Genomic DNA, 23,185 nt, shown 5'->3' with positions numbered 1-23,185 from the left:
GAACTGGCTTCTCTTTCCGAGGCCTCTATAGGAATGCTCGAAGGCCTCTCCAATTCCCAGTGGATGTCACCAAAAAGAGATGAGAGAGAGAAGCCCGCCATCTGCTTCTAAACACTTCCTTGTTTCTCACTCCGTATCCCCGAATATTTTTGCCGCTCCCCGGTGAAGGCGGGCAATGGTTGCCGAGGTGAGGCTTTTGAATAAAAAAATGAGCCTGAGAATTATGACGCATAAAAAGGCTGCTTTGGAGAATCGGCATTTATTGATTGGTGAAGCAAAGGAATCTGCGTTTCATTCATTTTTTTGTATTTTTAACTTGCAATCAAATAAAAAAGTGATTTTGAAACTAGAAAATGAGCCACAAGGCAGAAACTGACTTTAGATTTGATTGTTCATTGCCACATTTAGTCAACCAAGATATACAGTCGATACCAAAAGTCTACACACCCCTGTTCCAATGTCAGATTTTGGTTATGTAACCAAATGACGCCCAACTTACCATTTCATTTTTTCCAATACATTTTGAGAAAAGAAGTAAAAATAAACAAGAGAAATTGTTACGCACAGCCTCTCAAATCAGCAAGTGGAAATGTTTCAAAACAATTGCACAGACACACACTCTTGTAGGAAATCTTCCCAAAAATGTGTAAACCATCACATCTTCAAATTTTCTATTTTTCGCCTCCCGAAGACCTGTCTGTAAATAATATGGCCGTTTTGCAGCGTGAAAGGCAACTGTGGATTTTCAAAGGGAGGCGCGGCTGGTGGCCCTCAGTGAGGAGAAGTGTGTGCATCTTTGTGTGTGTGAGTGTGTGTGTGCGTGTGTTTTGCATCAGGCCAACAAGAGTTTTACTGTCGGTTCAAGTATGCCCCCATGTGACCGTTGTGAGAAGTCGTGGCGTGGCCAGGGGACGACACTTACTTCACATGAACTACCCTTCATGAATATCATTACCCGGTTAACTAATAGTTAATTGTTTTGTTACTGTGACTCAAATGAGGACGGTACTAAAGAAAATGGATGGATGGATTTGCTGGACAATTAATGTTTGGAATGATGAAATCAGACTGTAGTGTATCATCACGTACTGTAAAAAAATAAAAATAAATAAATCGTTAGAGCGGAAGACTGGAGTGGCTCCTGCTGAAATGCTGTAGTGGGAAAGAGAACGCTCATGCTGGGTTCTAAACTGGTTCAATGGAACTTTGACTTTCCATCACAAAGCCTTCGATAGCTCAGTTGGTAGAGCGGAGGACTGTAGAGGCCCCTGCTGGAATCCTTAGGTCGCTGGTTCAAATCCGGCTCGAAGGAAAACATTTTGTGTAACGCTTGACGCAAAGTTAAAAAATTATGCAATGCGGGCTCGCTTAGAAAACTGCTGACACAAAGCTCCGCTAGTTTTTATCTAGCGCGAAAGAGGCGAGTCTGACTGGGCTCCAAAGCGGGTCACATGGTGCCGTTTTGTCCTCAAAACAACTGAAATGGTAAACATTGCATTCAAATCATAATTTGATGAAAAAAAATAGAAAATCAGGCTGAACATTCCAACCAGGAGAGTATGAAACATTGTAAATTACAATGAATAGCGTTCTTGGTTAGCCAAAGAAACACTCAGTCCTTAAATATGAAATAACTTTGTTAAGAAATCGAGACCATCAGAGCACCGAAATTGAAAGGAGGCATGTTGATACAATCGACACACACACCATCCTTATCCGCCTTAGTCATCTGGTGTCAGACAGCGGTCAAAATAAGATGAGCCCGATTCTTTGAGCAGTCCAAATAGAATTTTTACTCAGCTAAAAATGTCGAAGGGATGCTGCAGCAAGAGATGTGTTTTCCTTTTGTCAAGACATACAAATCAGATGCTTTGTTTTGCCCTTTTTGTCAAAACGAGCCGCTTATACAACGGAGCGATAAGGCGCGGCCGTAATCAGAAAGGCCATCCTTATCGTCGAGAACGAGACATCAAAACCCAGCGCAAATGTTTACGACGTAGCGCCGGAAGTATGTCTTGTATCTGCTTCCTTCCTGTCGCGTTAATCTCCCAAATCGCTTTTCCTGTTGCCAACTTGCACCTCACCACCACAAAAAAAAAAAAAAAAGAGGGGGTTCATGAAAATGACATGAAATGTGTCACAATCATATTTTTGTTTCTGGCATTTCAAAAATGTTTACCAGATTAAGCTAGCTAGATTTCGGGACACAATCACGATTTTGTACATCAGCAAATAAATGGCAACGACCACATCTGCGAGGAATCAAATTTATGCCCGTTTTTTTTTTGCATTTGCAACTTTTAGCCGAAGCGTCTCGTGCCTCAAGATGCCTGTTGTGTAAACTTTATCAAAGTGACTTTGATCCGTCAGCGGCGCCACATCTGGGCCCGTTCGCCTTGTCACATGTGGCTCCCCACGAGCAGCCCTCAACAAGGACGGACATAAAAAGAACAGACGGAAACGGTAAACTCACTACACAGCCGCCTCGCAACATTTGTCGCGATCAAACACGTGCGGACCTTTTTGGGCTTTGCGTGTCGGTGAAAATTTGCGGGTTTGCTGCTCGTAAGTTTTTGTGACTACAACCTGGGCTAGCTTGAGGACGCTAAAGTGTCAACTTATGACGCACAAGTGTTGAACAGAAGATCGCAGACTGTTGTAAAGAGGAGACAGTGCGCTCCAAAAGTATTGGAACAGCATCTTGAATTTCTTTATTTTTGAGTTTAAGTTGAATAAGAAACGCAAGTTGAGAATTTCAGATTTGACTTCAAGGTATTTCCATGTTGATATGCCCCCCCCCTCCATTTATTTGTACATGGTGCAGCCCATATTGCTCAAGAGCGCGGTGCCTGGAATGAAAATACCGCCGACCCAAAGCGGGACACGATCAAGATGAATGTGGCATTGATCTGAAGCTTTTTTCTTTGGAAGAAAAAGTTACATTTCGATTTCTTCCTTTTCACTCATCTCTATCCATTTGTTGCCCAAACCGAGAGAAAAATGTTTCCAAACATTACAAAGAGCAGATTGACATTACAGAAAAACAGTAACATTTCAAAAGATTGGATATTGACCTCAAATGAAATGTTTCCTAGCTAATGTCATCTTCATTTCTGTATTTTCGACAGCATCAGTTCTTTGTTTTCATTTCCCTGTTGACTTCCCATTTACTTGCCTCCTCCTCGTCCTCATTGTGGCACTGGCAAGTCAAGGACGGTCAGCCCGTTATTTTAACAGCACTTTTTGGCTAGCTCGGCCTATCGCCCTCCCTCCCCTGTGCACACGACATCCTTCCCTGCTCTAGCGTCTCTTTCGGGTCACTTTCGCTCTTTTCCATTTCTTATTATAAACAGCTGAGAGAAGCCCAGGGGTCCTTTGGAAGGGGGCCAGAGCAAACACTGATATCCAAAAATCCTTCCCAAAAAACACACTCCTCCTCCTCCTCCATGCGTAACTCCCTCCTCTGGTACTTGTCCACGTCCAAACACACACTCGCACAGGCACGCACACACACATTTCAGCCCACTGAGAGTCGCAAATCTAAATTTAAGAAAAAAAAAAAAAGTGTTTCTTATCATGCATCAAAAGCATTTGTGGGTCAAATGTGATTTTCCTCTTGTAACATTCTTGCTGAAATACTTGGCAGGCTAGAAATAGCTGGCGTCCAAGTAACAATCAAATCTTTTGTCATATTTATTCTCCACTAAGTGCTGCAACGTGTCGATTGCGCAATTACTTCACGCTTTTTTGTGTGTGTGCGTTTACTGTTGCGAAGAAAATCAATCCAAAACAAACTTTTGTGAAGTGGTCAAGCACCTCCGCACACCTTCGATGACATCATCAGCGACACTGACGACCGATTCCGACGACTAACTCAAGAGTGGCTCGCACATGTCTCTGCATTGTAACCTTCCATTGTTTCCACACGCACACATGCTGACAGCTCGTCAATGAGCGGCAATAAAGGTGCCGTGTAAACACATCTGTTGGCGCTGAGTTAGCAGACAGTAAAAGGTCCGCTTGTAAAAAGCGCCGCCCGTCGGGCCCCGGCACAGAGCGGCCTTTATCAGCACACTCGTCCTCGCTCCTTCTACACAGCTGCCCACCGGCGCCGTGTTTGCTCGTTTGCCATCTTTTGTGCAAGCCTTGTTTGAGGGATGCGGCGGGCGAGGAGGTCCGCTCACGACGCTGTGCGTGTTTTATCACCCCGGCTTTATCTTAGCGTCTCAAAACACCGGCAATAATTGGAGTCGTACAAAGCGGCCATTATTTGCGAGACCTGTTTCTGTATCACGGCAAAGTTAAGCATTGGTTCATCCGTGCGCTGTAGCGCGAGCCCCCCGGTGACCAATCAGAAACCGGGTGCGCTAATCAGCCCAAAAGCTTGTCTACTTTCTGTCCTGTTCGACGACACACGACATTTCCAAGCGCTATTGGAAATGCAAAAATCATCTGCTGTCATGGAGCGCATCTGGATGACGCTCGAAACAGATGGGAGGGGGCGAGGAGGGGCGTATCATTACCACGGGCCCTGATGAGATGACACCAATAGACGCCATGAAAACATTCAATGGCGGTCATCAAATGAGACTCATTCATTTATTGCTATGACATATATCGAGCAGACTTAAACTGAAGTCAACCCACTTTTGGAAAATATTCCTTAGCAACTGCTCTCACTCAATTTCTCCTTTGGGAAAATTTGGAGCGCTCAACGCTGCAAGAACCAAAATGGAAGCAATGAGACAAGTACAGACTTCTTCTTCTTCTAATTCTACCTCGGCAAACTGTCAAATCAGCACACCGCAGGCTACTGCTAGATGAGGTGAGCGTGTGTGTGTGTGTGTGCGTGTGTATGTGTCAACCACACTGCACGCTAGTTTGGCAACCCGCGGTATCATTTTCAATGAAAGTAGTGAGCAACAACGCTGACGTGATCTTTCACTGAAATGACGCGGTGGAAGCGACAGCAAACCGTTTTTGGTTGTTTCGATTTGTGAACTTTGCAGACGAAAGTAAAAAAAAACAGGGTATTTTTAGTCTTAATATTGGACCACAACGGACCCGGTCGCAGCTGCACTCGGTTAAATCCTGACCACTTGCTGCCATTTTTGGATTATCACCCTCCTAAACAGCTGCAAAGGCTAATTAGACGGGCACGGAGGAATAAAATACAACACTCACAAAGCCACGTGGACAAAATTTAAGTCCCTAATAAATGCATACACCCTCCGGTGCACACACACAAGTACAAACGGGCACGCTTTTGGCGAGGACCACCCAAGAAAGCTTTGAAAACGATGAAAATTCCTCCCACGGCTGGTTGTGCACAGCGGGTGGAGGCGACTACAAGGATGGAGGCTGGCTGCCTCGCATCACACCTGCTCGCAATATTTTCTGCCCATCATGCATGTAAATATTGACCCACGGACAAAAGTAGTACCATGACGCTTTCATCTATACCCAGAGAGCCAGTCAACATTTCGGAGGCCATTATCATCATTTAAATGGATTTCACATATATTGCACGAGTCCACGCCGGGCCTGCATATACAAACAGCTCAATTTAGCTGTGGCTAGCCTCAAGCCCCCCCCTCCCACCCTGAGAGAATTAATAGGTAGGGGGGGCGGACACAGGCTTCGCCTTGTCTCTGTCTGGCAGACTCTACACCCCCCCACACACACACATATTAAGACCCAGTCAGGGCTCCACACAGGCTACGTTATACTAAGAATAGACTAACCACACCTTAAGCTCGTGATTTGACTGGGAGGCAGCCCACCCTCCACTTTTAGAAGCGGTCGGCACATATAAACACACTGAGCTATTTCCAGCAGTCCTTGTTGACTGGAAAAGGCCGCCGGTGACAAATTTGTATGAATCAAATCGATTTCAAATAGAAATGAACCTTTTTTCGAAAGACATGAGCTTAAGTTAGCAGCAATCGGGGTGGCGTGATCGTCTTAACCCTACTAACCCAAAGTCTCGATCAAAATAAATCAAGCGGAAGGGCGGGATTATTGCAGGACTCCCGGGTCAAGATGGTACCTGCTCTGAATATTCGCACAGATTTTCCAAGTCCAGGCTCCAATTTGTTTTATATCTATCTATGCTCACGTCCGTCTGATTGCTGCCTGAAACTAAAGAATTGTTTTTGACACCCTGTATAGTGTGTATTTATTGACGTACGGTGTTCTTAAATTAATTTAAAAAAAATTATGTTCCAAATAATTTATTTTTTAATTAAAAATAAATAAATTATGTGGGTTTTTTTAAATTCTTTGATATAATCATCTTTGGCATCATTTTGAACAGTGGATGTATTTAAAGAAACTGGCTGAGATGTTTAAGAAAAATGTCAGAATTTACAGAATTTAATCAGTGACTAACACCTCCCACACTCGAGCTTTTTTTTTTTGGTCTTTCAGCCCATAACACAAGGTCGAGTCACTTAAAGGTTTTCAAGCATCGTTAACAATGTCACGACCCCAGACGACAATGAGAACAAATGACGCAGTGTGTCGTCGGGCAGCTGGAGGACTCGGCGGCTGAGTCACCGCAACCCCGACTATCAAATAAACACCATGGCGGCTCAACTTCACCTGGGACCAAAACCAACACGGATTCATGCTGCTATCTGCACACCCCAAAAACCTACTAGCAAAAAATTCAATGATGTCATTTTGTTCCCAGCCACACTCCCACACTTAACCTCCTGAAATTTGGACAGCGGCGGGTGGGCTGCCGACGCCCTCCAGTCTGCGGATTCGCATGTCGCCGACCCCCCCCGTAGTTGAGAGACAAAACTCATTTAGGTAAGCCTCAATGAAACAGTCGCTCACGTTTGGTCAAGTCGTTCATTCCCGCCTATCAGATTTTATTTAGTGCTCAGAACATGCGTCAGACTTTTATGACGTTCATATTTTTCGTTTCATTTGTGCTTACAAAGAGCATTTCGGGGCCAAAAAGAAATTCACCATGATGCCCACAAGGGGAGCAGCTAAACACAAAGTCAACCGGCACTATCTTTTCATTTATTCCTTTTATGAGCCACTGAATGTGAAGCGAGTCAGGCCAATGATGTCATCGACTCTCATCAACTTAGCGTGGGCAATAAAAGCGTGGTCAAGCGACCCCTACTGCAACCGGACGACACATTTGCGATGGAACAAAAGCCGGCCTCGACGGAACGGAGGCTCAGTGTTTCCTCCCGCGGTGAATCACGCCGGATCCGTTCATGTGGGCGGGCGGGTTTCTGTCAGCCTCCATCGCCACAGGCTCTCAGGGCAAAGGCCAGCCTGACGATGACTTTGTGTGTGTCTGGAGATGAGGGTGCAGCACTCAGCAGGTGTGCCAGTGGGAGGAATTACGTCAACCGGTGGCGGCGGCTTCTGTGGTGCGTGAAAAGCGTGTGTCATATGCGACAATCGCTTTCTCTTTCCTCCGGTGCAAAGACAAAACTAGAATCTCAAGGCCTCAAGTGCCGAAATATTTTTCAACTCCTGATAACAAAATGGCACGTATTCCTGCTTGGTGAATATTTTTTGTGCAACTAAAGCACCTTTGGGTCACATGACTGCTTGCGGTGAGACGTGAGTGGGACAATCCTCCTAAGCAGGGGTGTTAACAAAAAAATAAAATAAAAACAACAACAACATACTGACAGGGCTGGCGTGTTGTAATTGCACTCTGCTGCAAGTTTTGGACACAAAGTAAATACGAGCATCAGTCTTGGCTGTCACTACTGCACCACTTAGGCTGCAACTGCTTAGATAACATCTATGTGTGTGTGTGTTTGTGTGTGTGTGTGTGTAAAGGGTAGGGGGGTGGGGGGAGGAGACCGTACGGCAGCGTTATCTCAAATACTGAAAGAGAGCCAAGGACAGATACGTGTGCGAGGGAGGAAAGAATTCTTATTTTGGCAAGTGTCGGCTCCCCCCTTCTGAAAAAACAAAAAAAGCACAGTTCTTTAACCTGCACATGTGGGAGGAAGTCACAAGTCTTAACCTCTCAGTTTTTGGCAAGGAGCAAGTTAGCGTGGTGAGCAAGTCACAACATGTGAGTCTGTGAAGAGAAGATTGAAGTTTTGCGTGCTTTTTTTTTTTTGTAATAGAACTCAACACCACAATGTCATCGGGTCTAAAATCTTGCCAAGCTTCAATGTGATACAATTGTAGCAGGTTAAAATAATACAAGATGATGATAACCCAAACACAGGGAAGAAGTGGTAACTAATGAGAGCTACTAATTAAAAGGCGGCGTTAGTAGCCACCATCTGGATCAATGTCCAGAGAGCCTTGTCATTACACAACTTTGACTAAATGGCACCCGCACCTCCGTCACAAATCAGGAAGGGATGGTGGGGTCATATTGGGAAGTCCAACCCGCCCTCTGATGCTCACCGAACGCTTGTAATCAAAGGAAGCGGCATGAAAGAGAAGCAATTCACGATGCTTCTCTTTGGTGTGAAGCTTTAAAGTCGTAAGCGAGGGGGAATCCATCACTCGGAACAAATCGCAAATCGACTCTATAGAGTCTGTCACTTCTAAGTGTACTTTTGTGCGGTTACGTCAATTGAGGTCTTTATTTTGGATCAAGTTTACGGGGGCCAAACGGCATCAGAAGGAAGAAGAGGGGGTGGAGAAGTCAGCCAGGCGGGACGCCGTCGCGCTTCCTCCGGCCAACGTGGCATCATTGGCCACCAAATGATGACTCAACGCAAATTATAGTGGCGCTAATCGCATGCAGATCGCCACACATGTCTGCAGACTAACGCTTAGACCACTGGAGCCGGATTGGAAGCCTCCCCAGACTGATTTGCCCGGAGGCTTGAATGTGCCCTTCATGTTCCTCCAGACCTACCCTCCCCAAAAAACAGCAATTTGGTTCCTTTGAGGTTCCTTTGGCTTTCATGAAGGATATTTGCCATGCACAAAGCGAGATAGCTTTAAGTCCTGCTCCGTTTTTTTTCAGTGTACTGCTATTTCTATTGATATCATACGTGACAGTAAGTTCAAACCGACGTATGCTAATATGCTCATGAGCTAACGATATGTTGCCGTTTCATTTAGCGTGAAACTAAAATTTTCATTCCGCTGAACATTTTCAGCACAAAACGGATTCAGGTAGCGTCTCAAATAGCCTCCGAGTACAAACATTTGTTTTGGATTAAGAGGCCAATAAAACAGTAGCTTTAAAAGTGCTGGTGCAGCGAGGCCTCTGTCCCCCTCTCATTAAAATAATGTGCTGAATTTGGGCTGTAAAAACAAATGCAGCAATTGCCAACATGAGGACTCAATTACAAGAACAACTTGAGCGAGGGGGTGGGGGGGTATGAGTTTTTTCCAGTGTGCGTGCCAGTGCCTTTTTTTTTTTTTTTTACAGCTATCGTTTGATAAACGACTTGTCAACTGCGCGTACTGTAAGATTGTGTCTATTCAATTATCTCTGCTCTGATTTGTACTTCACGGGCTGTAAACTGTATTTGCTGAATAGGAATACTTATTCCAGAAGCGGGCAAGCTTGGCTCAACTCAGCTCTGCTTGGCTCGACTGGACTCGGTTTTGGGGCCGTTTCAAAATTGTCATTTTGGAACCTGACAAAACCGCGGCACATCCAACATATCCGTCAAAACAAGGGAAAGTCAAAGACAAACACATATGTCATTTTGTCATAAACTAAAAAGCTTTCGGTCTGACAGATCTGCGTGACCAAATGCATTATTTTACCAATTACTGATTTTTGCCGACAGCGCAAAAAATGCCATTGTTTAATTTGACACATGACTCATCACAAAAGTGACGTTCCAGACCACCCTGATCTAGAAATACACAATTTAATTGCGCTTTCTGTTTCCTTTTTTTAATCACAGAATTGCAAAATGAAACTACAGCCGTTTCCTGTTTCGTTCTTCTTTTAAACACCATCTCAAACTAAACAAGTGTGCTGCCATCGTGTGGTCGTAGTCAAATTACAGCCAATATAAAGAAAATTTACAGTTGACTAAAACTGTTATTAACTGTACCCTCAAAAAACTGCAAAAACTGAGACCAGGATGAAGGCGGGGTTAGCGTATTTGTAACCGAGCCATTAAAAAGTCACTTTTTGATCATAAATGCGAGTTGTTCAAGTTACGAGCCATTGCCACAAATGAAACGAGAAGAAGCAACATGGCCGAACGTCTCTCTGAGCTGAGCAACCAAGACCTCTCCATCTTACATTTCTCATGTGATGCGCAGGACAAAATGTCCCAGGGTTAATATCAAGAGCAGCTGTATAGCCCGAGGCTCGACAAGAATAAACACATCCCGCTCTCCCGTGGGCCGCACGGAATTGAATACCGTCCAACGTGCATGAAGAAGAGGGGGAGTAAGAGGAGGGGGAGGGCACGTGCACGGAAAGAAAGTGGCAGCAGGAACGAGTGATGAGAGAAATGAGAAAGATCAAGATAACAATCTTTATTTTAAGTGTATTTGGATTATGAGCATATTTATTTAAAGATGAGGTTCATCGTATAAACTGAGACAAAATATTCTCTCGTAATGGACTTTTATTCATATATCAGACGTGCCAAATATATTTAGACGGAGGGAAGGCTTGACCTTAAGTCGTTTATATTTGAAGCTGTCCAAATTGTGAGTGGTTGTATGGGAAAGAATTCCACTCTGACAAATTGCTGTGCATTATTATCAAGATGGAGACATAATATACTTCCTGGCATGATTCCCATTCATTCACAAGTTATAGCCATGCCCAAGCATGTTCGCTATATTTTACAGGTCTAACCACTAAAACGTTTTGTTTTTTTAAATACTTTTGCTTTCTTGTGGCATCTCAGATAAAACCCCAATGTACTCAGTATGAGTCATGGTCAAACGGTTTGTTTTTTTTAAACTACCTGTACAAATTTATCATCTCATGTATTTAGACTTTATTAAAACACACAACATGGCCACTAACGTTAAACGTGTGCTTTTCTAAACCAATATGATTGTTAGATGAAATAGATGAGTCAGAAAATGAATGGTGCCTCGCCGAAAACGTCTCAGTTAGTCATCCGTGTTCTCTAACTATGCAGGAATGTGGCCGAAGCGCAATGACTTTCACTACGGGGACAAAGGTGAATTTGTCTGCTTCGTTCCCTCAACACAAGAGGGCAGGGGGAGACGACTCAGGTGGAGTCGGCCTGCCGACTCAAAACGTTGCTGTTCGACGCCATTCAAATGCTAATTGATGCTAATGCCGGCTAAAGTTACGTGCTAGGAGGTTTTAACGCTAGCGCTAATGTTGGTTCAAAGATTATGTCAGTGAATGCTAACGGCTTAAAGTATTTCCGTGAAAAGCAAAAAAACATCCCAACTAGATTTTACACAGACTAGCATAAGATGTATAAACATTAGCGCTAATGGTAAAGCAACATAAGGTGTGTCCGTCTAAACAAATGTATCAACGTTAAATAATGACATACACTCAAGCGCAAGTGAGTTACAACTATTGAGATGGAGGAGATCCGATCTCTGCTTTCAGATGTGGCTTGCCCCTTGCGTTGACAAAATAAACAGCGTAAGAGTGCCAAAATCAAAACAAAGGCACATCTCCAAGGCCAAAGCAAGCCCGAAGGCATTGCTGTCATTTGGGCAAAGAAGGTTTGCTTCACGTTGGCACAACTGCCACTGGCCAATGATGTCACCCGCAGGTGAAAGTGACCCTGCTGTTTTTGGTTTCTGCCCCTCCTGTGCCACCATGACACAATCCCATGTGAAGAAAGACCAGCAGATACTTAGCTGTCTATTCAGCGTACATGATAGTGTGGTATCTGTTACCTCCGCTGAATGGCGCTTAGTGGAGCGGCTTCTATTGTACCTACGGATATGGAGACGACGACCCGGCCGCTGATCCGGTGTCCTACGCTCTTGGGTTTCCTTCAGGGACGCTCTGGTATCTTTCCATTTGGCAAACATTCTGTCTGACTTCCTGTCCAGGGCAAGGACATGACTGCTGGACATCTCCTGAGACATGGTGACAATTTAGCTCATCTTGAGTTTCCCGCTCTTATTTTATTGTGATCGGGGTTTGTCCCACCCTTAAATAAAAGTATCTTTATGGAGATGTGCTGTTAATCATCGCTCGACATACTTCCTTTACAATAGGAGAAAGTCATATTATTTATGGATGACAAACACGAGACTAGCTGGAGGGCTGAGCACTATTTGACTTCAGTTGTATCTTCTTTGGTTGTAACCATGGCAACCTCATCACAATGTTACCCGAAGCTAACAAAGCGGCCATTGTATGTCAAGATTCTTTTCGATTGAACCACAAACAACATGTCAGGATCGTGAAGGAAGGAGACATGATATATTGTTATATTATGATCATACAAAAAAAGTGTGTGTGGCTAGCAGAGTGCAACCTGGCTACAGAGACTCTCCACACTTCACTTTTTAACCACTTGTTGCAGAACCTTTGCACACTGCAGTCCAACATTGTAACACCACAGCAATTCATCCGGGCTAAAAGGCCGTCATGTTTTCCTTAAGCTGAGAAAAGCGAGAGCATCCTCGAGGGAAGCTGGTAAAAGGTGAAACTCAAGACGAGCGCTGCTTGGCGTGGCGCTGGTTAAAGCGTCCTCCTTTCAGCAGCGCCGGGAAGGCAGACAAACGGCTTCCCAGAGGCGGAGGGGTCAGCACTCCTGGGAAGGCGCTCCACTCTTTTCTCAGTCAGAGAAAGAGCCAAGGCTTCCACCCAGAAGCTCACAATCGGCCGGTGATGCATGACAACAAGTCCCATTGACACACACACACACTCATATGACACACACTGCATTAACCTGCAGCTACATTAACCCCCTCTGCACGATCCCATTTGTTTCCAGGCATGTATCAATTTCCTCAGCAAGGCGAGTTCCCTCACACATAAATCAAATCCAATAAAGGAGGTTTTTTGTTTTGCGCAATTTAAAAGTATTCCCAGGTGTCTCCGTAAAATTAAATTCTGCAAAAACGGGTACAAACCATTTTTTTAATGTAGATGCTGCCAAAACGATCAGAGTATTTGTTTGTTTGTTTCGCACTAACAAAGACAGTCAAAGATCCCCCGCCATCGATCTAGGGCAAGGGTGTCAAACTCATTTTGGCCCCCCGAGTTTGACACCCATGATCTAGGGCGAGGTTAAATGCGTTAAATAAGCAAATAAAGCAGCGTTACGTCGGCTTCACATAACGCTCACTTCAGCGAACACGAACAGACCGTCATTTTTATTCCCGCATCAAAGTCAAACAATCTATTTCAGATTCCCCCATTGATCCCAGGCGCTCGCCGCGACCTGACCTTTCATCCCCAACCGATAATCCCGCTGTCCGCAGACACGTGCGATGTTTACGAGAGTGACGAGCCGCCTTGATGAGGGATTTTGGGACACACGCGCTAGCTCGCGCCGCCGCCGCCGCTCCAGCCTCGCCTCGCGCATCAAAGGAATTCACATTCAAGCGTCTTATTTGGGACCTTGTTTAGACTGTATGCATGTATTTGAACAGGGATCATTGTGCGTGCGTGTGCACGTGTGTGTGATCATGGGCCGCCTCCAACGAAAGCCAATAACAGAAGTCTTTATGGCAAAGGTCGCGCGTTTAACCCCTACATTTGCAAATGCATTTCGCTAGCTCTCTGTTTGGATTCTCCCGAGGCGGAGTTCGAACACTGCGCCGCTTGTTCACTGCACAAATACGTCAAGTTGCCACGTAAATGCATAAAGGTCAACTTCGAGCCCATAAGGGGCCGTGTACATTAATCTGACTTAACGAAAAAAAAGAAAAAAATGTTGGTTTTGTTCATTTACATGTTGACGTAAGGCCATTTGGGTGTGCCAAAACACAAAATATGGGTCATTCTAGAATTGGAGGACATTTTGTGTGCGCAAAAAAGCAGAAACATGCACTTGTCGAGTAAATCATAGTTGTCATGTGACTAAATATAATCGAAGTACAAGTGATTCCTCAAGTCGGCTCTTCACAATAAGCAGCAGTTTGTCAAATAGTCGACGATTTCTCATAAAAAGAAGCTTCGAGCTAGTTCATTGCCAACCTTGACTGTCAGAGTAAACATAAAACAAAGAGACTACACATTTAAAACAAGCAAATAAATAATTAAAGAAAAGTCCCACAAGCTTAAAAGGCAAAGTCAAACCGTAAAATAAACAAGAGTGAGTTATTTTATTTTTCGCCACTTGCTGTCGACTGAAACGGAACTGATTATTGCTATTTCCATTTATTTCAATGGGGAAAGAGGATTTGAGGTACGGATGTTACAAGCGTATGTCATAATGTGTTTTATTGATGCTTTCCTGTTTGTAAACGTATGTTTTTAAAGGTACAAAAGAAAAAATTCATTACTTTTAGAAGGTAGACTTCTATTGCCTGTAAATCACACTGGCTGACGACGTACTCGAACACCACATGTGGCCCACGGTGTCTCGTGCGAGAGGAAATTAAAAAAAAAAAAGAAAATAATGTACCGTACAAGATGTTCACAAGCACTTTGCTGGTTTTGCGGCCTCGCGTGTTGCCCGCCATGAAATTACAGCTGTGTCAGTCACAACACATCGAAATCAAAGATGCCACGTTTGTCATTTACCATCTTTGAAGGCTTTTTTTTTTTTCTCATTAAATCTCTCAACTCAGTTCTTCTGAAGTAATACTTCACAGAGAAGAAGACAAACAATTACGCTTCTCACAGGAAACGCCGCAGACGAGACACCTGACAGCCTCCGGAGCCCCGACGTGACCCCGATGCTAGTTCCTGTCTCGGCACGGCCCGTCTCACAGGAAATAGCCAAGAAGGTGATTTCTGCTTTTTTTTTTGTATGTGTGCGTTGACAGGCTATACCTCAGAAGTGTGCCAATACGGCAACTGTCTGCGTGGGAACAATAGCACCTGTCGCTCCGGGCAAGCAGACAATAAAGGCCAGATGGGAGCCAGGACGGAAGCAAACGCCAGCCCGAAGCAGGCCCCCCCCAAGGTACGGAGAGCTGCCATGTGATACACGCATATCCATCTGACAAAGAACACGATCGCTTTTAATTGATACCTAATACAAAACGGCCAAGGGCGCTTGTGAAAATGTGACATTTCTGTTGAATCTCGATTGACAATCCACACAATCCTCAAATTCTTGAACCTAAAGGGACTTTTTGACAGTTCAATCAGGCTTCCGACCACTAAACAGTCCAAAAACAAGTCTTACTAAAGTACAAAACGATGTAAGATTGAGTCTGATTAAATATGGGGTACCCCAAGGGTCAATGCTAGGACCCCACCATTAGTTCGGTCTGCATATGTTAGCTTTGGGTCTCATGCTTCAAAACGCCAAAGTTGATTATTGTGGCTATGCAGACAACACGCAACTATATTTATCAATGTCCCCAGCAAATCAATTTTCGTGTTGTGACTAAAAAGTTCAAGTTCATGAGATCACTCGGATCATCACGTCCATCTGAAGTCAACACCAATGGCCTTCCATCTGTCCGCGTTCCCTGAGCTTCGTCCGTATTTGTTTCAAAACACACGTGTGGAGGAGCTATCCAAAATGAGAAGCACGGTGTGACTTCACGCCTCACGAGCTGCGCAAACATGTTAGAGGAAATTGGCTACACAGTATTTACATTTTGAAATGACAGCAGCTTGAGGAAAAGCTCCTTTGTGGTTGAGTGTTTGAATAGATCCAGTTGAAGGCGAGTTAACTGCTGTGTGGGGGGGGAGGAGGGGGGCGTTACGCGATATTACTTTTTTGCATTGAGTTTACTCGAAATGTTTTTATTTTCTTTTTTTTTATTTTTATATGTATTTTTTAAGTTTTAGTTTTACCACGTTTAATAATATTTTATTTTATTATTTTTTTTTTTTTAAATATTTTAATTCTTTATTTATTTTATAATTTTTTTGCCACATATTTAGTAAGAATGTTGGTTATTAATTTAGATTTTTTATCATCTTACTCTCTGCTGCATTCAATAGCCATAGATGACAAACACAACTCCCTAACCTCATTAAATCCAGTTCTGGTGTAGGCCCATTCTTTCAATAACACAACATACTGGGCTGCCCACTCGAATATATTCAAAAGTGTTTGTTCCTTTTCCTCGCCTGGTGACAGCGATGCGTTCAAGAACCAAACTAACCTGTCGTCCCGCCGCCGCCGAGCTGAATAGACGGCGAGGAAAGTGAATGGCTTGGCTGCCCGGTCCGGGTCGCCATCTGCTCTTTATCCAGCGTGGCAGCGAGCCCTCGGCCGGCTCCTTGGCACCTGAACACAAAACAAATATACAATCAGCGTGCCTAACGTAAAGTGTGTACGATAATTGCAATGAAAAGCCCTGCGCTGTTCTTTGTTTGCAAGCAAACAAACGCTCATTTGAACATGAATGATGACGCTTCGAGTCTCAGGGCCTTTTCCTCCATAATGAGTCAGTCAATTGAAGAACAAGAGTAAGTGTTTATTTGTGGCCGTCATGTACGGAGAAAAGGAAGGAGGAGGGGCGGGGTAGTGCGCATTTGTACACTCCAAAAACAAAATAAAGAATGTGTTTGGCGTTTGAGTGGCAGGACAAGAGAGGGATTTCTTTTTTTTTATATAAATGTGTCCGTGTGTACTTCAAAAGCAAAGCCAGACTTTTTGTTTTTCCAAAAATAACGCGACTGGGGAAGGTGCGTGACGAGTGAGAAGGGAACATAGCAGCTGTTTGGACTCACCCTGAGACAAGACTTAAAAAAAAAAAAAAAAATCAGTTTACACTCCAATACTGCCCATTTTCGAGGGGCTTTTTATCGTGGGCAGCCTAAAGCACTTCTGCGCAACAATCGTCATCGTGATAAGCCACACTAGGAAGACACAGTTGTGAAAAATATTTCAGAGAAATACGCTTTTTTTTTTGTACAGACAAAAAGTGCATTTGATTACATGAGGTCATTAGTTCCTAACCAACATGTCACCACTTCTCCATTTATCCACACTAAATGTTCCCTTAATAAACTGATCACTGTTTGTTTTTTTTTGGTTTTTTTAGTTTCTTTGTGATAATATATATAATGTAACGGTTTCAAAACAACATTTGGTGACCTATTCGGTCATAACAACGATTTTAGCAGCTTTATGACACACACGCACAACCACACGCAGAGCCCTCGAAATCACTGAAAGCAGTCAATCTCATCCGAGCCTTTGTGTCGATGCGTGCGTACGGATGCGTGCGCTAGCGTGTTTCTGGTTTTAGCGGTCCATGCACCGTCATTAACCCCTTGTCACGTTGGAGAGACCACCCACGTTTGCCTTTCTGTGTGCGTGTGTGGCCTGGGCTGCGGCATTGTCCTGCGTGTTATCTCTCCACTTCAGTCCTGCCCGTTTATGCCACGAGGATAACCATCCCGTCTGGGATCGCAAGCGCCGCCATCGCCGCCGCAAATAGCCACGCGACAAACGACTGGAAAATAACAGTCTTGAGTTGGCATTTCATGAGACGCAACGGTAAATCTGAAAAATAATCGACTTGCAGATTTTGAAAGCGAGCGTATTACCAATTGATTTTGTCATTTTCGCTGACTCGGGTGTTCATGCATGATGGCGAACATCCGCAGACAAGCGTCCAGAGTGGCGCTTTACTATCGTTCCTCCTCGATTACTGCTCCTTGCATTGTATCCACACAGCTGGCCCTGCTGAAGGGGGTGTATGGAGAGCAAAGTGTGTGTGTGTGTGTGTGTGGGGGGGGGGGGGGGGGGTCACTGTTGACATGGCGCAAAGCAAACGTGTGAAGAACGACGCGGCCTTGAAAAGCTAAAGTCAAGCCAACATGTCACTCAACATCAAAACAGCATTGGACCGCAAGGCACAGGTGTGCACGCGTACACAATAAGAACACACGTACACACTCGGGAGGTGGAGACGGCTCAATCACGTGTAAAGAAGACGATGTGAAAATGATTTTTTTTTCTTTTCAGGTATTTGTTTTCCTGGAAGTGAACTATCGTCATCATTGTGGCCTGTGGCACCTCCCAAACAGATTCATAAAAAAGAAACAGCTGGCTTCTTCGAAACCACGACTGGGTCGGTTTCCTGATATGGGTGGGGTTCTGACACGGGCAACATAAAGATGAAATTATTATTATTAAAGGTCATAAAAAAAAAACCAAAAAAGATGATGACGAGCTACGCTTCAGAATGACAGAGGCTCATTGGAGAAACAACGTTTCCATCCATCTCGGAGTATTTACTGGCCCGCTTCCTTCCTACCGACCGACACCGTCACTGTGTTGGACCTGGCCTCTGAACTTTAGCCTCCATATCACCCACCATAAATGTCCAACGTTTGAACAGAGCATTCTTAGCCAGGGTGAGGCAACAGCGGAGCTCGGGGGGGGATCTGGAGCCGGCCCCCTCTCTGCTTTATGGTGCTCATTTAGGAGGCTGCCGACAAACCACGTTTGTGTGTGTGTGTGTGTCTGTGTGTGTACCTGAGTTGATTTAAAGTTACAAATAATAACGATTGAGCAGTCCCGGAATCCAGCTGGCTCCATAGCAAGCTAACCATCAACTAATAATGAGTGTTGGAGACAGACAGAGAGACAGAAAGTGCTTTTACTAAAAACAAATTAAAACCTTGAAGGAACTGTAGTAAACATTTCCTAAAAACCATCACATTTGCCAAATCTCCAACAAACTATATTGCACTTCACTTGCGACACAATATTGTAGAAAAACTTGGTCAAATTATCTTCTAATTAACCCGCAGAAAGTTTTTATAGTGATTTTTTTTTTTTTTTTTTTACAATAGAACACTGATACCACATTTTTTAATATTATTAATTAATTATTAATTAATATATTTAATATATGATTTTTTTTAACAATAGAACATTGATACCACATTTTTTAATACTGTGTTGTAATAATTTTGTGTGTTCAGTGTAGGGAAACGTCTTGTACTCATACTCTGAAAAAGTGCACCAATACATCGACACCGATACTTAACAAGTCTATGCAAGTTGTTGCCATATCAGCCCGTTTTTTTTTTCCTTTAAACATATAATTAAAATAAAATCTACAACTGGCATCATCACATATTGCTACTCGGTATCAGCAAGTACTCAAATGACAGAATTGGTTACCTCAACCATATGGGAGGGATTGAACTCATTTCTATACTAATAAAAAATTGTTCTATGATATGTTTCCATAAATTGAGCTTGCCGTTCAGAGAGTCACTACACTTGCTCTGGCATAAAGAGGCGTACCTAATGTTGTGGCCAGGGAGTGCAGCGCCTAGTGGTGCATATGAATGACAAGGCTTCATTCCATCACGACTAGAGAAGGGCGGCGACAGCATCAATACAAGCAGTAGTATCTTTTAACAAGGAGGAGGTGTTTATAATTAGTCCTGAAAGGGTCAGATGCCCTCGCCGCACACTCAAATACGGCACGCCCCTCAAGCTCCTGAAAGCAAGGGAGAAAAATGGCTGTCAATTTGTTACGCACTCAGCGGGGGGGACATCTGTTTGAATGTGGGGGTGCTACACCGCGCAGGAAACAGGCCCGAGCTCCAGGAAAGAGGAGCTCAGGAGTTTGCTGTTAGAAGGAAGCGTGCACCCGCCAGGGTGTGGAGTCGTTGCTGTCTAGTGAAAAGCAAGTATGTCCAAATTTTCAAGTGTTCTGATAGCCACTTGTTTGTTGTTTGGGTTCATGGATGAAAATAACTTTTATTATTATAACGCAAATGAAGGAAATGACTAAAATGCAATTTGTAAACAAAAAAAAAAAAATAGAATGAAAGCAGTATATAATTTACAGCTTTTCATTTCTAAAACGACAAAGAAAAATGGTGAGATTTTCGTCATTGTCAATTACTTTCATACATTTCGGGTGGATTTTAAATGTACAATAAATAGATTTTTTATTATTTATTTATGAATTAAATGTTACTTTATCTATTTTATTTACACAACACTTCGCTCAACAAATGCTCCATACGTTAACTAACAGTAATGAAAGCTCAACTAAAACAAAGCAGTTTCTAAAAAAAACACCAACACGCTCTAAAATACTGTAGTTCACACTCGGACCATCAAAATGTGGTCGTCATGTAAACGTACGGCCTGAATGCAAACCGTTGCCACGGAAACATCCAGCGGAATGAAAGCATCATTTGACACCTGTGCCTCCGCCTGCGGCCAAACAAGGGCGTCGGTCAGCAGTCTTTTGGTCCGTCTGAGATGACTTCCTGGAGATGGTCGAGACAAAACGTTCAATGGCATCCGTCCTTTTGTGAGGCCACAATCATGCAAAACAAGCGTGGCACCCACCCAAGGCTAGGACATGACACGCCGAGCACAAGGAAGGATTAAAGACATCAAAACGTGCCACGTCTTCCTTTTCAGCGCTTATTGTGCGGCCTCATCTTTTTTTTCTTTTTTTTTTGTATAAATAAAGGAGGTTTAGCTTACACGAGGCGGCAGATGGTGCGCACCAAGTTGGGAACGCGCCTTTGAACTTGTAACCGCATCCTGCAAATCCACGTGAAGGCATGGAGTCTGCTTCCAGAAATCTCTTCTATCCACTGAGCACCGACACGGTGGCGAGGATGTAAATGCAACATCGTCGGAAAGTAGAAAGCAAATAATTATGGATTAAAGCTTTGAATTTTTAGGCTTTATTGCGTGTAAGGCTACCTATACTCAACTCGTCTTTATGGAGCCTAAAAAAACAGTCACAGCTAAAACAAAGCAAAAAAAAATAAATAATTGTAGCGTCCTTTCATTTCCACTCAAAAAGAAAAAATCTCTTCAGGTGCACAACTTCTTATATGAATGGGATAAATTATGAACAGTTCAAAATAGCCACAAGTGTTAGCATAAAATCTTCAAGCTTTATGCCAGAAAGCAAAATAATACATCTAATCTAATAAATATAATAAAATACAATAGAATATATTATGATGTAAGATAATAATAAAAGTTAGCACTTTAAATCTTGCCAGGTGTGTGCTTTCTCTTGCATGCACCAAAGCAGCAGTCGTGGCCATTTCAGAGAACTACTGGTTGATTTCAGGCCTGCTGCACATCTGCACAGATAGTAAAAGCCTGCACGGCATTATTTTCCTCCCCACCAGTTTTCCAACCCCCACTTGACTTCCTCCTGTTTGGTGCGTACATGTGCACCCCCCCCAAACACCGAGCTCCCATTGGCTGGTCGCATTTGTTGGAGGGAAAAAGCCTGCGACTAGCGGGGAAGGCGGGGCAGCCGCAGAGTGCTGACTCAGGCTGGAGGCCCCATTGTTCTTCCAGCGGAGAAACCCGACACCTCACGCCTGCAGCCAGACAGGGAGACAGACCAGCGGGTCGGCCGCTGGAGCCAGAACGACTGCCGCGTTAAACAGTGCCCGCTACTCTTATCTCTTACTCCATTAAGTGTCACAATGAGACAAGTCAACAGCGCGCAACCAAAATGGACGCCGGGACCCTTCGGGTTCCTGGAACTCTGTCCAGGTTTCATTGGAATCTCCAAGGGAAAAGAATGCAAATATACAATCAGCGGGTGGACGCAACTACACATTCCAACCAAATCCGAAATCCAACCAGAGAGAAAGCAAGGCCAAAGAAAAGCACGGAAAGATGGAGCACAGCAAAAAAAACGGGAGTCAGACGTTAAATGAAGATAACTTGGGACTCGCTGAAAATTTAAAGGTTAAGACTCGAGGGTGTACTAATGACTTGCACATGTTTGGGATGTTTAGAGCATATCAGCAGCATCAAATCTGGTGGGAAACATTTGGGATTTTTGTCGGCTCATGTTCCATTTTATGTCCTTGTTCTAAAACACTATCCCTCAAAGCTATTAACAACCTTCCATTCATTGGCTTCACAGTGAAAGAAATTCTCTGTGCCTGGGTTTCAATATATCATCAATAATAAGATGCTATGTTTGTCATTTAGATAAACCCAACACATGATTCATAGTGAAAAATGGGTCAAGTGGTTCAACAGCTGCCCGGGTACAAACAGAAACTCCCCCCCACCCCCCAAAAAAAGGGACATCAACATGTGTTTTGAACAAAACAAGTGAGCTGACAAACACGGAAAAACCAAAACCAAGAAGGAAACAAACGAGTTCATGAGTCATATAGATTAGACGTGATACTTCCTGTAGTGGCCAGCGTGGAATTACCCACCATGCTCTAACTATTGTTCTTCAACCTCAACCAAACAAGGTTATCTTCTTCTGTGGAACTTTCTAAAATCGACCAGTTGGAGAAGTAATTTATTTCCAACTATAATTTCAGTTAAAACGCAACCTAAGGTCCCAACTGCCCACATGCATGTTCACATGGTTAAATCCACCCTCAAAATGAGGCTCTCAATAGTCGATTTATTTGGGATAGCCCGCATAGCGGAAGCATTGTCGGCGTGTGACGCCGGATAACAATGGCTTCCCCTGAGCCCAAGGTTTTATTAGATTCCACCCTGCTTGGATGAATATGGAGGAGTTAGTGGTCTCTGAGGGCACAATGGACCTGAAATTCTGCCCACGGTTGCCGGATGGGACAACAAGCTCCTTTCAGCCCTTTTAAGGGCAGCCTACTGGCAAAGCCAGAGCTGCTGTGTCAGCAAGATTTCTCAGAATTTGTGTATGGCAGTGGAACAGCTAAAGTCAAACATGCCAGAAGTTGTACGGATCCAAAATCTGCCTCACACAGAAGGTAGACTAGATTTTAGACCTGGTGAAAGCAGGTCTAAGTTGTGGCGCACTAATGGTCTCAGGGATTTAACATAAACGGAGCTTCACAATAATGATTTTTATCACACCAAACAAATCAGAACTCAAATTCAAGTTGATATTATTGAGCCGGCCTCGATCCTGAATCTCCAGGCTTGCGACTTTTATGCTGACTGGACCCGACCTTACAAATTGTGTCTTCAAAAGAGGCTTTTAATTAAAAAAGCTTGGCAATTATGGCTCTGCTTTTATGTGTCTCATGAGTGTCATCCTCCTTCGCCCTCCCTTTTTTGGACTCTGTCTCTACAATCAGCTGTCTGGCCTCCTTTCTTGAAGCTCATGTCCCTTCAAAGAGTCAAAGCAGGGCCCCTCTGTGGTATTAAATATCTTTATTAAACTGCTGCTCCAAGGGACTCCCCCCCCTCCA

The 23,185-nt window shown here is 43.8% G+C and overlaps 1 long non-coding RNA gene and 1 other non-coding gene across 2 annotated transcripts; both read left to right on the top strand.

Annotated features, from left to right (window-relative positions):
• Nucleotides 1–1,225: 1,225 nt before the first annotated feature.
• Nucleotides 1,226–1,312, top strand: trnay-gua (transfer RNA tyrosine (anticodon GUA)). Its single transcript is given in 2 exon segments — nucleotides 1,226–1,262; nucleotides 1,277–1,312. It is a non-coding gene; the product is annotated as a tRNA-Tyr (tRNA).
• A 13,320-nt stretch (nucleotides 1,313–14,632) lies between these two features.
• On the top strand, nucleotides 14,633–19,103 carry LOC133156460 (uncharacterized). Its single transcript, XR_009714869.1, has 2 exons — nucleotides 14,633–15,017; nucleotides 17,991–19,103. It is a non-coding gene; the product is annotated as an uncharacterized LOC133156460 (long non-coding RNA).
• The last annotated feature ends 4,082 nt before the right edge of the window (nucleotides 19,104–23,185 follow it).

The sequence above is a fragment of the Syngnathus typhle genome, linkage group LG7 (assembly GCF_033458585.1).
Source record: "Syngnathus typhle isolate RoL2023-S1 ecotype Sweden linkage group LG7, RoL_Styp_1.0, whole genome shotgun sequence".
Lineage (NCBI taxonomy): Eukaryota > Metazoa > Chordata > Actinopteri > Syngnathiformes > Syngnathidae > Syngnathus > Syngnathus typhle.
This window is presented reverse-complemented; position numbering and strand designations above follow the sequence as displayed.